The sequence below is a fragment of the Tachyglossus aculeatus genome, chromosome 4 (assembly GCF_015852505.1).
Source record: "Tachyglossus aculeatus isolate mTacAcu1 chromosome 4, mTacAcu1.pri, whole genome shotgun sequence".
NCBI classification, from domain to species: domain Eukaryota; kingdom Metazoa; phylum Chordata; class Mammalia; order Monotremata; family Tachyglossidae; genus Tachyglossus; species Tachyglossus aculeatus.
In genome coordinates, this window is record NC_052069.1 from 4300953 (window position 1) to 4314621 (window position 13669).

Here is a 13669-nt window from a genome sequence, read left to right on the forward strand (position 1 = left end):
ACCTCCCCAGAGCTTAGAACAGTGCTTTGCACATAGTAAGTGCTTAATAAATGTTATCATTATTATTATTATCTACCCCAGTGCTTAGAACAGTGCTTGGCACATAGTAAGTGCTTAACAAATACCATTATTATTATGCAGTTATGCAGATAATTATCCTGTCCCTCTCTTTGCCTTGCACGTAAAGAGCTAGGCCTCAGTTTAACCTGACCCTTCTTCCCTCCCTAACAGGCATCTTCAACTGTTCATTCTCCAGTAGCTTCTTCCCCACTGCCTTCAAACATGTCCATGTCTCCCCCATCCTAAAAAAACTCTTCCTTGACCCTCATGGCTCCCTCCAGTTATGGCCCCGTCTCCCTTCTACTTTTCCTCCCCAAACTCCTTGAGCCAGTTGTCTACATTAGCTGTCTCAAATTCCTCTCTAAGTTCTCCTTGACTCTCTGCAATTTGGCTTCTGCCCTCTTCACTCAGCAGAAACCGCCCTTTCTAACATCACAAATATCTCCTTCTTGCCAAATCCCATGACCTCTACTCCATCCTAATCCTCCTCACCTTCTCAGCTGAGTTTGATACTGTCAATCACTCCCTTCTGAAAATATAACAGTAATAATAATGGTACTTGTTAAGCTCTTTCTATGGGCCAAGCACTGTTCTAAGCGCTGCGGTAGATACCAGGCAATCAGGTTGGACAAAGTTCCCATTCCACATGGGGCTCACAGTCTTAATCCCCATTTTACAGATGAGGTCATTGAAGCCCAGAGAAATGACTTGCCCACGGTCACACCGCAGACAAGTGCCTTGATTTCCTCACCTGTTAAATGGAAATTTCATAATAACAATAATAATAACAATAATAATAATAATAATAATAATAATAATAATAGTAATAACAATGGCATTTTTAAGCACTTACTATTTGCCAAGCACTGTTCTCTCTCTCTTATTTAGACTAAGAGCCCAATGTGGAACAGAAACTGTGTTCGAACTGATTAGCTTTTGTCTACCCCCAGGGCTTATTATTCATTCAGCCTATTTGCCGAGCGCTTACTGTGTGCAGGGCAGTGCTTCACACACAGCAAGTGCATTTTCCACCTAGTGGAAACTGATGGGTGAGCGGTGAGGGGAAGGGGGAAGAGATTGGCTTGGAGGATGCGGAGACATTCTCATTCATTCATTCATTCAATCGTATTTATTGAGTGCTTACTGTGTGCAGAGCACTGTACTCAGTGCTTGGGAAGTACAAGTTGGCAACATATAGAGACAGTCCCTACTCAACAACGGGCTCACAGTCTAGAATGGGGAGATAGACAACAAAACAAAACATGTGGACAGGTGTCAAGTCATCAGAATATATAGAAGTAAAGCTAGATGCACATCATTAACAAAATAAATAGAATAGTAAATATGTACAAGTAAAATAAATAGAGTAATAAATCTGTACAAACATATATACAGGTTCTGTGGGGAGGGGAAGGAGGTAGGGCGGGGGTCATGGGGAGGGGGAGAGGAAAAAGGGAGCTCAGTCTGGGAGCCCACAGTCCACTTCCCTTCGCAAGTCTAGATCTATTCGTCTGCTTCAGACACGTACTCTTGCCCAGAAAGAAAGGCATGGAGAGATGAGGGGGAAAGAAAGGAAGAAAAACATGTGGCCTTGTGGAAGAAGCCTAGGCCTGGGATTCACAGGCCATGGGTTCTAATCCCAATTCCTCCATGTACCTGCTGTGTGACCCCAGGCAAGTCACTTAATTTCTCTATACCTCGGTTACCTCTTCCGTTAAATGGAGATTAAAACTGGGAGCCTCGCGTGGGACATGAACTGCGTCCAACCTGATTATCTTCTATCTTGTTTTATGCTGTTGAGTCGCTTTCAACCCATAGTGACTCCATCTCGCCCAGAATGCCCCACCTCCATCTGCAATTGTTCTAGTAGTGGATCCACAGAGTTTTCTTGGAAAAATCTGGATTGCCTCCAGATTGAGTCTCTGCCCTCGACTCTCTCCCATGCAACTGCTGGCCAGGAAAGGGAAGTTTTGACTTGTAGCAGGTTGCCTTCTGCTTGCTAGCCACTGACCAAGCTAAGAATGGCATGGACAGGCCTCTGCTTCACTCTTCCTCCCCTAGCCGACACTGGTAGAGGACTGGAAACTCTCCAGGTGCGGCCCCGAATGGGGAAGCTTGAATAATAGCAATAATAATAATAATTGTGGTATTTGTTAAGCGCTTACTATGTGCCAGGCACTGTACTAAGTGCTTGGGTGGACATAAGTAAATAGGGTTGGGACAGTCCCTGTCCCACATGGGGCTCACACCCTCAATCTCCATTTTACAGATGAGGTAACTGAGGTCCAGAGAAGTCAAGTGACCTGCCCAAGGTCACACAGCAGACAAGTGGCAGTTCTGGGATTAGAACCCATGACCTTCTGACTCGGAGCCCTGTGCGCTATCCACTAGGTCATCTTGTATCTACCCCAGCACTTAGCACTTAGCACAGTACCTGGCACATAGTAAGCACTAATGCATACCTTTTAAAAACAAAAGAGAAGCAGCATGGCTTAGTGGAAAGAGCCCGGGCTTGGGAGTCTGAGGTCATGGAATCTAATCCCTCCTCCACCACTTGTCTGCTGTGTGACCTTGGGCAAGCCACTTAACTTCTCTGTGTTTCAGTTACCTCATCTATAAAATGGGAATTAGGACTGTGAGCCCCACATGGGACAATCTGATTACCTTGTATCTACTCCAGTGCTTAGAACAGTGATCAGCACATAGGAAGCACTTAACAAATACCATAAGTACTATTAATTATTATTAGTAGTATTAAAAGAAACCTAAAATTAGACAGAGTTCAAGGAGCTAAAGTTCACAAAGAGATTGGCAGCTCAGCCTCTCTCTTCTTTCTTTCTCCTTCCAAATACTGTTTCCTGTTCCACAGGCCAGAGGTTGTAAGGATTGTGATGAATTAAACAACTGAGCAAGACCCTTCTGGCCCAGTGCTTAGAACAGTGCTTGGCACATAGTAAACATTTAACAAATACCATCATTATTATTATTATCTTTGTGTCAGGACCTCTCTCCTTGTACTCTGCTTCTTTTTTTAATGGTATTTATTAGCATGGCGTGGTGAAAAGAGCATGGGCCTGGGACTCAGAAGGTCAGGGGTTCTAATCCTGCTCTGCTACTTCATTCATTCAATCGTATTTATTGAACACTTACTCTGTGCAGAGCACTACACTAAGTGTTTGGGAAAATACAACACAACAATTAACAGTGACAATCCCTGCCCACAACTAGCTCCACCACTTGTCTGCCGTGTGACCTTGGGAAAAGTCACTTCACTTCTCTGTGCCTCAATTACCTCGTCTGTCAAATGGGGACTGAGACTGTGAGCCCCACATGGGACAGGGTTTGTGTACAACTCGATTTGCTGGTATCCACCCCATGCTTAGTACAGTGCCTGGTACACAGTATGCGCTTAGCAAATAAACATCATTATTAAGCACTTATTGTGAGTCAAGCACTGTTCTGAGAGCTGAGGTTGTTACAATTAATCAGGTTGGACACTGTCCCTGTCCTGCATGGAGTGCACAGTCTAAGGAGCAAGGAAAACAGGTTTCCCATACAGCATTCCCATCCAGTGCTTAGTACAGTGTCTGACACTTAGTAAGTGCTTAGCAAGTGCCACAATTATTATTGTACAGATGAAGAAACTGAGGCATATAGAAGTTAAGTGACTTGCCCAAGGACGCACAGCAAGCAATTGGCAGAGCTGGGATCAGAATCCAGGTCCTCTGACTGCCAGGCCTGTGTTCACTCATTCATTCATTCACTCGTATTTACTGAGAGTTTACTGTGTGCAGAGCACTGTACTAAGCACTTGGAAAGTACAATTCAGCAACAGATAGAGACAATCCATACCCAACAACGGGCTCACAATCTTTTGCCTAGGCCACTCTGCTTCTTTTCCCACCCTCTCTCCCTTGTGGTTTGAAAAGTACACTTTCTTCTTCCGAATCAGATTTGGTGTAAGCTCGTTGTGGGCAGGGAATGTGTCTCCTTATTGTTAACGTGTTCTCTCCCAAGCCCTTAGTGCAATGCTCTACACACAGTATGTGCTCAATAGATATGACTGAATGAATGAAAGTTTCAGATTGAAGAGTACAAAAACTTTGTCAGTTCGAGTTATTTTGACAAAATACAAATATTTTTATAAAGAGCCTTTAAAATGCTCTCTCCCTGCCTGTACCCAGTAAAAATAGCCAGCAAACCTGTATCCCCTAATGATGAAATTGGACCTTTTTGGAATCTGGAAACAAGCCAATCAAAATGTGAAAAGAATTTGGAGCTGTAAAACAGCATTTTCATTTCTGTAATGGTCTGGATTAGATCGCTGGTAGGACTTTGGAAGCCTCTTCCGGACTGAGATCATGTCTGTCAACTCAAATTTACTCTCCCAAGTGCTTAGTATTCTGAATCCATAGAGTCCAATATAATAATTGTTCTATTTGTTAAGCGCTTACTATGTGCCGAGCTCTGTACTAAATGCTGGGGTAGATACAAGTTAATTAGGTTGGTCACAGTTCCTGCCCCACAAGGAGTTCAAAGTCTTAATCCCCATTTTCCAGATGAGGCCCAGAGAAATGAAGCGACTTGCTCAAGGTTACACGACAGACAAGTAGCGGAGCCTGGATTAGAACCCAGGTCCTTCTAACTCCCAGACCTGGATTCTATCCTCTAGGCCACACTGCTTCCCCGATCGATAGACTGTTCACACCATCCCTTCTGCCTGGAATTTCCTCCCCCTTCCCATACCACCAGACAGTCTTCCTATCTCCATAGCTCAACTAAAAGTCTGTCTCCTCCAGGAAGCCTTCCCTGATTAACCTCTCATTCTCCCCTCTCTATTTCCCCCTTACTCACATCTCAGCAGTTCTGTGTCACCTAAACACTTGGGTATTCACGTCCATCCCTGTAGCACTTATGGAAATATCGTTATATTCTATTGCTTCCTCTTACCTGTAATTTATTTTAGTGTCTGTCTCTGCCACTGGATTGTAAACTCCCTGAGGGTAGGGATTGTGTCTACCAACTGTAGTATAGTCTCTGAAGCACTTGGTATAATCTCTCAATCAATCAATCTTACTGATTGAGTGCTTATTTTGCACAGAGTCCTGTACTAAGTGCTTGGGAGAGGATGATAAAGTAAACTGACACGTTTTTTGCCCTGAAGGATTTTACAATCTAATGTGGGGGACAGATATTAAAATAAATTGTGGTGGTATTTATTGAGGATTTATGATGTCCCGGACAACGTACTAAGAACTGGGGCAGATACAAGCAAATCAGGTTGAATGCAATCTTTGTCCCATATAGCCCCTGGGCTCTGCCCCTGCCAGCCACGGCCTCGTGAAGCAGTCTCCGAATCTTGATGAATTTTACCATTCATTCATTCAATCATATTTATTGAGCACTTACTGTGTGCAAAGCACTGTACTAAGCGCTTGGGAAGTACAAGTTGGCAACATATAGAGACGGTCCTGACCCAAAAATGGGCTCACAGTCTAGAAGCGGGAGACAGACAACAAAACAAAATATACTAATGAAGTAAAATAAATAGAATAGTAAATATGTACAAGTAAAATAGAGTAATAAATATGTATAAACATAAATACAGGTGCTGTGGGGAGGGGAAGGAGGTAAGGTGGGGGGGATGGGGAGAGGGAGGAGGGGGAGAAGAAGGAAAGGGCTCAGTCTGGGAAGGCCTCCTGGAGGAGGTGAGCTCTCAGTAGGGCTTTGAGGGGAGGAAGAGTGCTAGCTTGGCGGATGTGCGAAGGGAGGGCATTCCAGGCCAGGGGGATGATGTGGGCCAGCGTTCGACAGTGAGACAGGTGAGAATGAGGCACAGTGAGGAGGTTAGCAACAGAGGAGTGGAGGGTGTGGGCTGGGCTGTAGAAGGAAAGAAGGGAGATGAGGTAGGCGGGGGCGAAGTGATGGACAGCCTTGAAGCCGAGAGTGAGGAGTTTTTTGCCTGATGCATAGGTTGATTGGTAGCCACAGGAGATTTTTGAGGAGAGGAGTAACATGCCCAGAGCGTTTCTGCACAAAGATGATCCGGGCAGCAGTGTGAAGTATAGACTGAAGTGGGGAGAGATAGGAGGATGGGAGATGAGAGAGGAGGCTGATGCAGGAATCCAGTCAGAATAGGATGAGAGATTGAACCAGCAGGGTAGCAGTTTGGATGGAGGGGAAAGGGCAGATCTTGGTGATGTTGCGAAGGTGAGACTGGCAGGTTTTGGTGATGGATTGGATGTGAGGGGTGAACGAGAGAGCAGAGTCGAGGATGACATAAAGGTTGTGGGCTTGTGAGACGGGAAGGATGGTAGTGCCATAAACAGTGATGGGAAAGTCAGGGAGAGGGCAGGGTTTGGGAGGGAAGATAAGGAGTTCAGTCTTGGACATATTGAGTTTTAGATGGTGGACAGACATCCAGATGGAGATGTCTTGAAGGCAGGAGGAGACACGAGCATGAAGGGAGGGAGAGAGAGCAGGGGCAGAGATGTAGATTTGGGTGTCATTGGCGTAGAGATGATAGTTGAAGCCGTGGGAGCAAATGAGTTCACCAAGGGAGTGAGTGTAGATAGAAAACAGAAGGGGACCAAGAACTGACCCTTGAGAAACCCCTACAGTAAGGGGATGGGAGGGGGAAGAGGAGCCCGCAAAAGAGACTGAGAATGAACGGCCAAGCAGCCACATTTGCTTGGTAATTTCCAGAGCCCAGCTCTGTTGATCAATCTATCAGCAATATTTACTGAGCGCTTACTGTGTGCAAAGCACTGTACTGAGCGCTTGGGAGAGTACAATATAACAGAGTTGGCAGACATGTCACCTGCCCACAACGAGTTTACAGTCTAGAGTCAATCAATCAATTAACTGATCAATCAGTGGTATTTACTGAGTGTTTCCTATGTGCAGAATGCTGTACTAAGTGCTCTGAAGAGCACACTAGAATAGAGTTAGCAGACATGTTACAAGGAGCTTACAGTTTCGAGGATCAGTCATTCAATCAATCAATGGTATTTATTGAGTGCTTTCTGTGTGCAGAGCACTGTACTAAGTGCTTGGAAGAGGTCAGTATATCAGAGTTGGCAGGTGCATTCCCTGCTCATAACTAGCTTACAGTGTAGAGTAAATCAGTCAATTAATTGATATTTATCGAACACTTCCTCTGTGCAGAGCACAGTACTAAGCGCTTGGGAGAACTCCCTGTGGTCCAGAAATGTGTCTAATAACTCTGTTATACTGCACTAAGCACTTGGGAGAGTACGATAAAACAAAGCTGGTAGATACATTCCCTGCCCACAAGGAGCTTTCAGTCTAGAGTTAATCTATCAATGGTATTTATTGAGCACTTCCTGTGTGCTGAGCACTGTACTAAGTGCTTGGGTGAGTGCAATGTAATAGAGTTGCTAGACACGTTCCCTGCTTACAAGGAGCTGACATTGTAGAGGATGGCATCAAATGCTATGGACAGAACTGGGAAATCTGCATAGAGGGTGAAGCACTGTGGCTCAGTGGAAAAGAGCATGGGCTTTGGAGTCAGAGGTCATGGGTTCATATCCCGGCTCCACCAATTGTCAGCTGTGTGACTTTGGGCAAGTCACTTAACTTTTCTGTGCCTCAGTTACCTCATCTGTAAAATGGGGATTAGGACTGTGAGCCCCCTGTGGGATAACCTGATCACTTTGTAACCTCCCCAGCCCTTAGAACAGTGCTTTGCACATAGTAAACACTTAATAAATGCTATTATTATTATTATTATTATTATTATTATTATTATTATTATTATTATTATTATTATTATTATTATTATTATTATTATTACTGACCTTCCCCTTGGTCTGATCCACAGAAAAAACCAAGTCCGCTCTGGTCCGAAGCCACGCTGACCATCCTGACCATCTTTCCTCTTCTCCCTTTTCCTTCTGCATCACCCGAACTTGTTCCCTTCATTCATCTCTCTCCGGCCCCCAGCCCCACACCACTTATGTTGTACTTTCCAAGCGCTTAGTATGTGCTCTGCACACAGTAAGTGCTCAATAAATACAACTGAATGAATGAATATCTGTTATTTATTTATTTCTATTAATGTCTGTCTCCCCGTCTAGACTGTAAACTCGTTGTGGGTAAGGAATATGTCAGTTTATTGCTGTATTGTAATAATAATAATGGCATTTATTAAGCGCTTACTATGTGCAAAGCAGTGTTCTAAGCTCTGGGGAGGTTACAAGGTGATCAGGTTGTCCCACAGGGGCTCACAGGCCCTGCTGAGAGCTCACCTCCTCCAGGAGGCCTTCCCAGACTGAGCCCCTTCTTTCCTCTCCCCCTTGTCCCCCTCTCCATCCCCCCATCTTACCTCCTTCCCTTCCCCACAGCACCTGTATATATGTATATATGGTTGTACATATTTATTACTCTATTTATTTATTCATTTATTTATTTTACTTGTACATTTCTATCCTACTTATTTTATTTTGTTGGTATGTTTGGTTCTGTTCTCTGTCTCCCCCTTTTAGACTGTGAGCCCACTGTTGGGTAGGGACTGTCTCTATGTGATGCCAATTTATACTTCCCAAGCGCTTAGTACAGTGCTCTGCACATAGTAAGCGCTCAATAAATACGATTGATTGATTGATTGATTGATTAATCCCCATTTTACAGATGAGGTAACTGAGGCACAGAGAAGTTAAGTGACTTGCCCGAAGTCACACAGGTGGCAAGTGGCAGAGTCAGGATTTGAACCCATGACCTCTAACTCCAAAGCCCGGGCTCTTTCCACTGAGCAATGCTGTTTCTCAATACTTGGGAGGGTATTGTACTCTCCCAAGCACTTAGTTCAGTGCTCTGCAAACGGTAAGCACTCAACAAATATGACTGAATGAAAGAATGAATGAACGAATCACCCGTCAACGGTTTTCTTGAGTAGCCAGGCCAGAAAGACTCCCTTCAGGAGAATAACAAGCAGCTCCCATAATTGCCGCCATCCGATCCTTGGCCTTTCTTCCCAAAGATAGTCATCCCTGATACATTCTCCAAAAGCGCTGGAAACTCGCGGTTCCTGCTTCGTAATAAGGTGTTCAGAACATTTTTCAACTGGAGCGAACAGAAGGCCCCTATTGTCTTTTTGTTTGGGGTCAAAAGGCATGAATTTCTGAGGCCGAGTGATCAAGAGCGAAATCTTTGTTTTCTGCATGATTTGATGAGTACTAAAGACCGAGGCAATCCCGGTCCTCCCTCTTCATTGACCCGTGGGGCTTTGGTTAAAGGGTTTGTCGGCGGTTATTGTGTGACGCTGGGCAGACAATGATTCCTCAAAACAGGGGGCTTTGCCTCGCATTAGAACATGAGACGGGCCTAGGGTGGCGGCTGAGTTCGATGCGATCATTTTACCAGGGTGACACAACCCATCCACTGTCAGTCACTCAGTCGTCTTGAATGAACACTTACTGTGAGCAGAGCACTGTACTAAGCGCTTCCGGAAGTACGACACTATAGCAGACACATTCCCTGATCACAGTGAGCTGAGTCTGGATGGAGAAATTCAGTTCAATTCAATTGTATTTATTAAGTACTTACTGTGGGCAGAGCACTGTACTAAGCACTTGGGAAAGTATAATACAACAAAAAACAGCAACATTCCCTGCCCACAACGAGCTCACAGGCTAAAGGGGGTAACAGACATTAAGTAATTTAGCATACATATCATATATATATATATATGAAAAGTAGCATGGTGTAGTGAATAGAGCACAGACCTGGAAGTCAGAATGTCATAGGTTCTAATCCCTGCACTGCCACTTGTCTGCTGTGTGACCTTGGGCAAGTCATTTTACATCTCTGGATCTCAGTTACCACATTTGCAAAATGGAGAATTGAGATTGTGAGCCCCTTATGGGACAGAGACTATCTCCAACCTGATTTACTTGTATCCACTCCAGTGCTGAGAGCGGTGCCTGGCACATAGTAAACACTTAACGAATACCATCATTATTATATATATATATATATACATTACTGTATATAATATATACATATATATGTGTATATACACTGCTTCCCCATATATATACATTACTATATATTATTACTATTATATTACTATATTATATATAGTAATGTATGTATATGGGGAAGTAGTGTGGTTTAGTATATATATATATATACATATATATGAGAAGCAGCATGGGAAGCATATACACTGCTTCCCCATATATATACATTACTATATATTTTATATATATATATACATGCAGATATATGTATATATTATATATAGTAATGTATATATATGGGGAATCAGTGTGGTTTAGTATATATATACATACATACATATATATATATGAGAAGCAGCGTGGTTCAGTGGAAAGAGCATGGGCTTTGGAGTCAGAGGTCATGGGTTCGAATCCCGCTCCACCACATGTCTGCTGTGTGACCTTGGGCAAGTCATTTAACTTCTCTGAGCCTCAGTTACCTCATCTGTAAAATGAGGATTAACACTGTGAGCCCCACGTGGGACAACCTGATCACCTTGTATCCCCCCAGTACTTAGAACAGTGCTTTGCACATAGTAAGCACTTAACAAATGCCATTATTATTATTATTATTATTATTATTATTATCATTATATATATATATATAGGGAATCAGTGTGGTTTAGTGGAAAGAGTACGGGCTTGGGAGTCAGAGGCTGTGTGTTCTAATCCCAGCTCCGCCACTTGTCAGCTGTGTGACTTTGGTCAAGTCACTTAATTTAGCCTCAGCCTGATTACCTTGTATCTACCCCAGCCCTTAGAACAGCTCTTAGCATATAGTAAGCGCTTAACAAATGCCTTCATCATCATTATATATACATTTTATATGTATTTATATATATATATATATCTTTACATACATATAATTAAAGATGGAGAGGAAGTGACAGATTTTAGTCAGTTGTGAAGTTAGAACTGACACGATTTGGTGACAGACTATGTCCAGATCTTAGGACAGTACCTAGCACATAGTAAGTGCTTAACAAATACCATTATTATTATTTTTATTATTATTATAATTATTGTTACAGGTGAGTAAAATGAGAGCAATGAGTCGAGGATAATGCCGAAGTTACAGGCTTGTGAGACAGGGAGAATGTTGGTGTTGTCTACAGTGATGGGAAAGATGGGGGAGGACAGGGTTTGGGTATGAAGATGAGCTCTGATTTGGACATGTTCAGTTTGAGGTGATGGCAGGACATCCAAGGAAAGCAAGAGAAAATGTGAAGCTGCAGAGAAGGAGAGAACAGGGCTGGAGAGGCAAATTTGGGAATCATCCACATAAATGTGGTAGTCGAACGTTGGGAGTGAATGAGCACTCCAATGGAGTGGGTGTAGATGGAGAATAGAAAGGGACCCAGAACTGAATCTTGAGGGACCCCCACAGTTTGGGGGTGGGAGGCAGAAAAGAAGCCCACGAAGGAGACTGAGAATGAACTGCCAGAGAGATAAAAGGAGAACCATGAAAGGATGGAGTCAGTGAAGCCAAGGTTGAATAACATTTCTAGGAGAAGGGGGTGGTCCACAGTGTCGAAGGTCAAGGAGGATTAGGATGGAGTAGAGGCCATCAGATTTGTCAAGAAGAAGGTCACTGGTGACATTAGAGAGGACAGTTTCTGCGGAGTGAAGGGGATGGAAAACAGATTGGAGAGGATCGAGGAAAGAATTGGAGCAAAGGAAGGGGAGACAGTGAGTGTAGAAAACTCTCTCAAAGAGTTTGGAAAGGAATAGTAGGAGGGCAATAACTGGAGGGAGTCAAGGGGTCAAAGGAGGGTTTTTTAGGATAGAAAATATATGAGCATATTTGAAAAAGAAGCCATTGGAGAGTGAATGGTTGAAGATGGCAGTCAGGGAAAAGGAGGGGGCAAGTGTTTTAATAAGGTATTAAGAGGTGGGGTCAGAGGCGCAGGTGGAGGGGGTAGATTTTGAGAGGAGGTGGGGTATCTCAAGAGGAGATCCTGCAGGGAATATTGGGAGAATGGAAGAGGGTACAGGGGAAAGAGAACTGGAGAGGAGTAGTGGGAATTTTATGGAGATGCTGCCTGATGGATTCAATTTTATCGATAAATGATGTGGCCAGGTCACTAGGGGAATTAAATGGGGGTGGGAGTAGGAGATTTTGGGAGGGAGTTAAACATCTGGAACAGCTGGCGGGGCCAATGGGCATGGGAGTCAATAAGGATGGAGAAGTATTGTTTTCAGGTGGTGGAGAGGCTAGAATTCAAACAGGCGAGGATGAATTCATGATGGATGAGGTCGGCCTGGTGTCTGGAATTCCTCCAGCAGTGCTAAGCAGCTCCAGCATGGAGTGGAGGAAGGGGACTTGTGGAGGTGATCCATGGTTGTGGTTTAGTGGTACGAGATCGACGGAGGGATGGGGAAAGGAGGGAGTTGAGTTCAGTGGAGAGGGAGGTGTTGAGGGTGTCGATTTGTGCATCAAGAGAAGGTAGTTTGGGTATGGAGACAGGATGGGACGTGATCAGATTGGACTCAGTCCCTGTTTTATGTGGGACAGGGACTTTCTCCCCTTTCAAAGCCTTACTGAAGGCCTATCTCCTCTAAGAGGCCTTCCCTGACAAAGCCCCCCTTTTCTCTTCTCCCACTCCCTTCTGTGTCACCCAGACTTGCTTCTTTATTCAACTCCTTCCCAGCCCCACGGCACTTATGTCCATATCTGTCATTTATTTATTTCCATTAATATTTGCCTCTCTGTCAATTCTACCTTCACAACTTCACTAAAATCCACTCCATCCAAACTGCTACCACATTACTACAGACACTTATCCTATCTCACCTTTACTCATTCAATCATATTTACTGAGTGCTTACTGTGTGCAGAGCACTGTACTAAGTGCTTGGGAAGTGCAAGTTTATTATAGTATCATCTTCCTTGCTGATCTCCCTGCCTCCTGTCTCTCCCAACTCCAGTACAGACCATTTTCCTTCAAAAAATGTTCAGACCACTTTTCCCCACTCCTCAAGAAACTCCAGTGGTTGCCCATCCACCTCCACATCTAACAGAAACTCCTCACTATTGGCTTTAAAACATTTATCCCCTTGCCCCCTCCTCCCTCCCTCACCTCATTTCTCTCTTACTCCAACCCAGCCTGCACACTTTGCTCATCTAATGTTAAACTTTTCACTGAATCTCGATCTCATCTATCTCACCACTGACCCCTCGCCCACATCCTGCCTTTGGCCTGGAACGTCCTACTGCCTCATATCAGACAGATCACTGTTCTTCCTCTCTCCAAAGCCTTACTGAAAACACATCTCCTCCAAGAAGCCTTCCCTGACTAAACTCTCCTCTCCACTTCTCCCACTCCCTTCTGCATCGCTCTATATTCCCTTCATTCATCCTCCCTCCAATCCCCACAGCACATAAGTATATGTCTTAGAGAAACAGCATGGCTCAGTGGAAAGAGCCCAGGCTTTGGAGTCAGAGGTCATGGGTACAAATCGTGGCTCTGCCAATTGTCAGCTGTGTGACTTTGGGCAAGTCACTTAACTTCTCTGGGCCTCAATTACCTCATCTGTAAAATGGAGATTAAGACTGTGAGCCCCTCGTGGGACAACGTGATCACCTT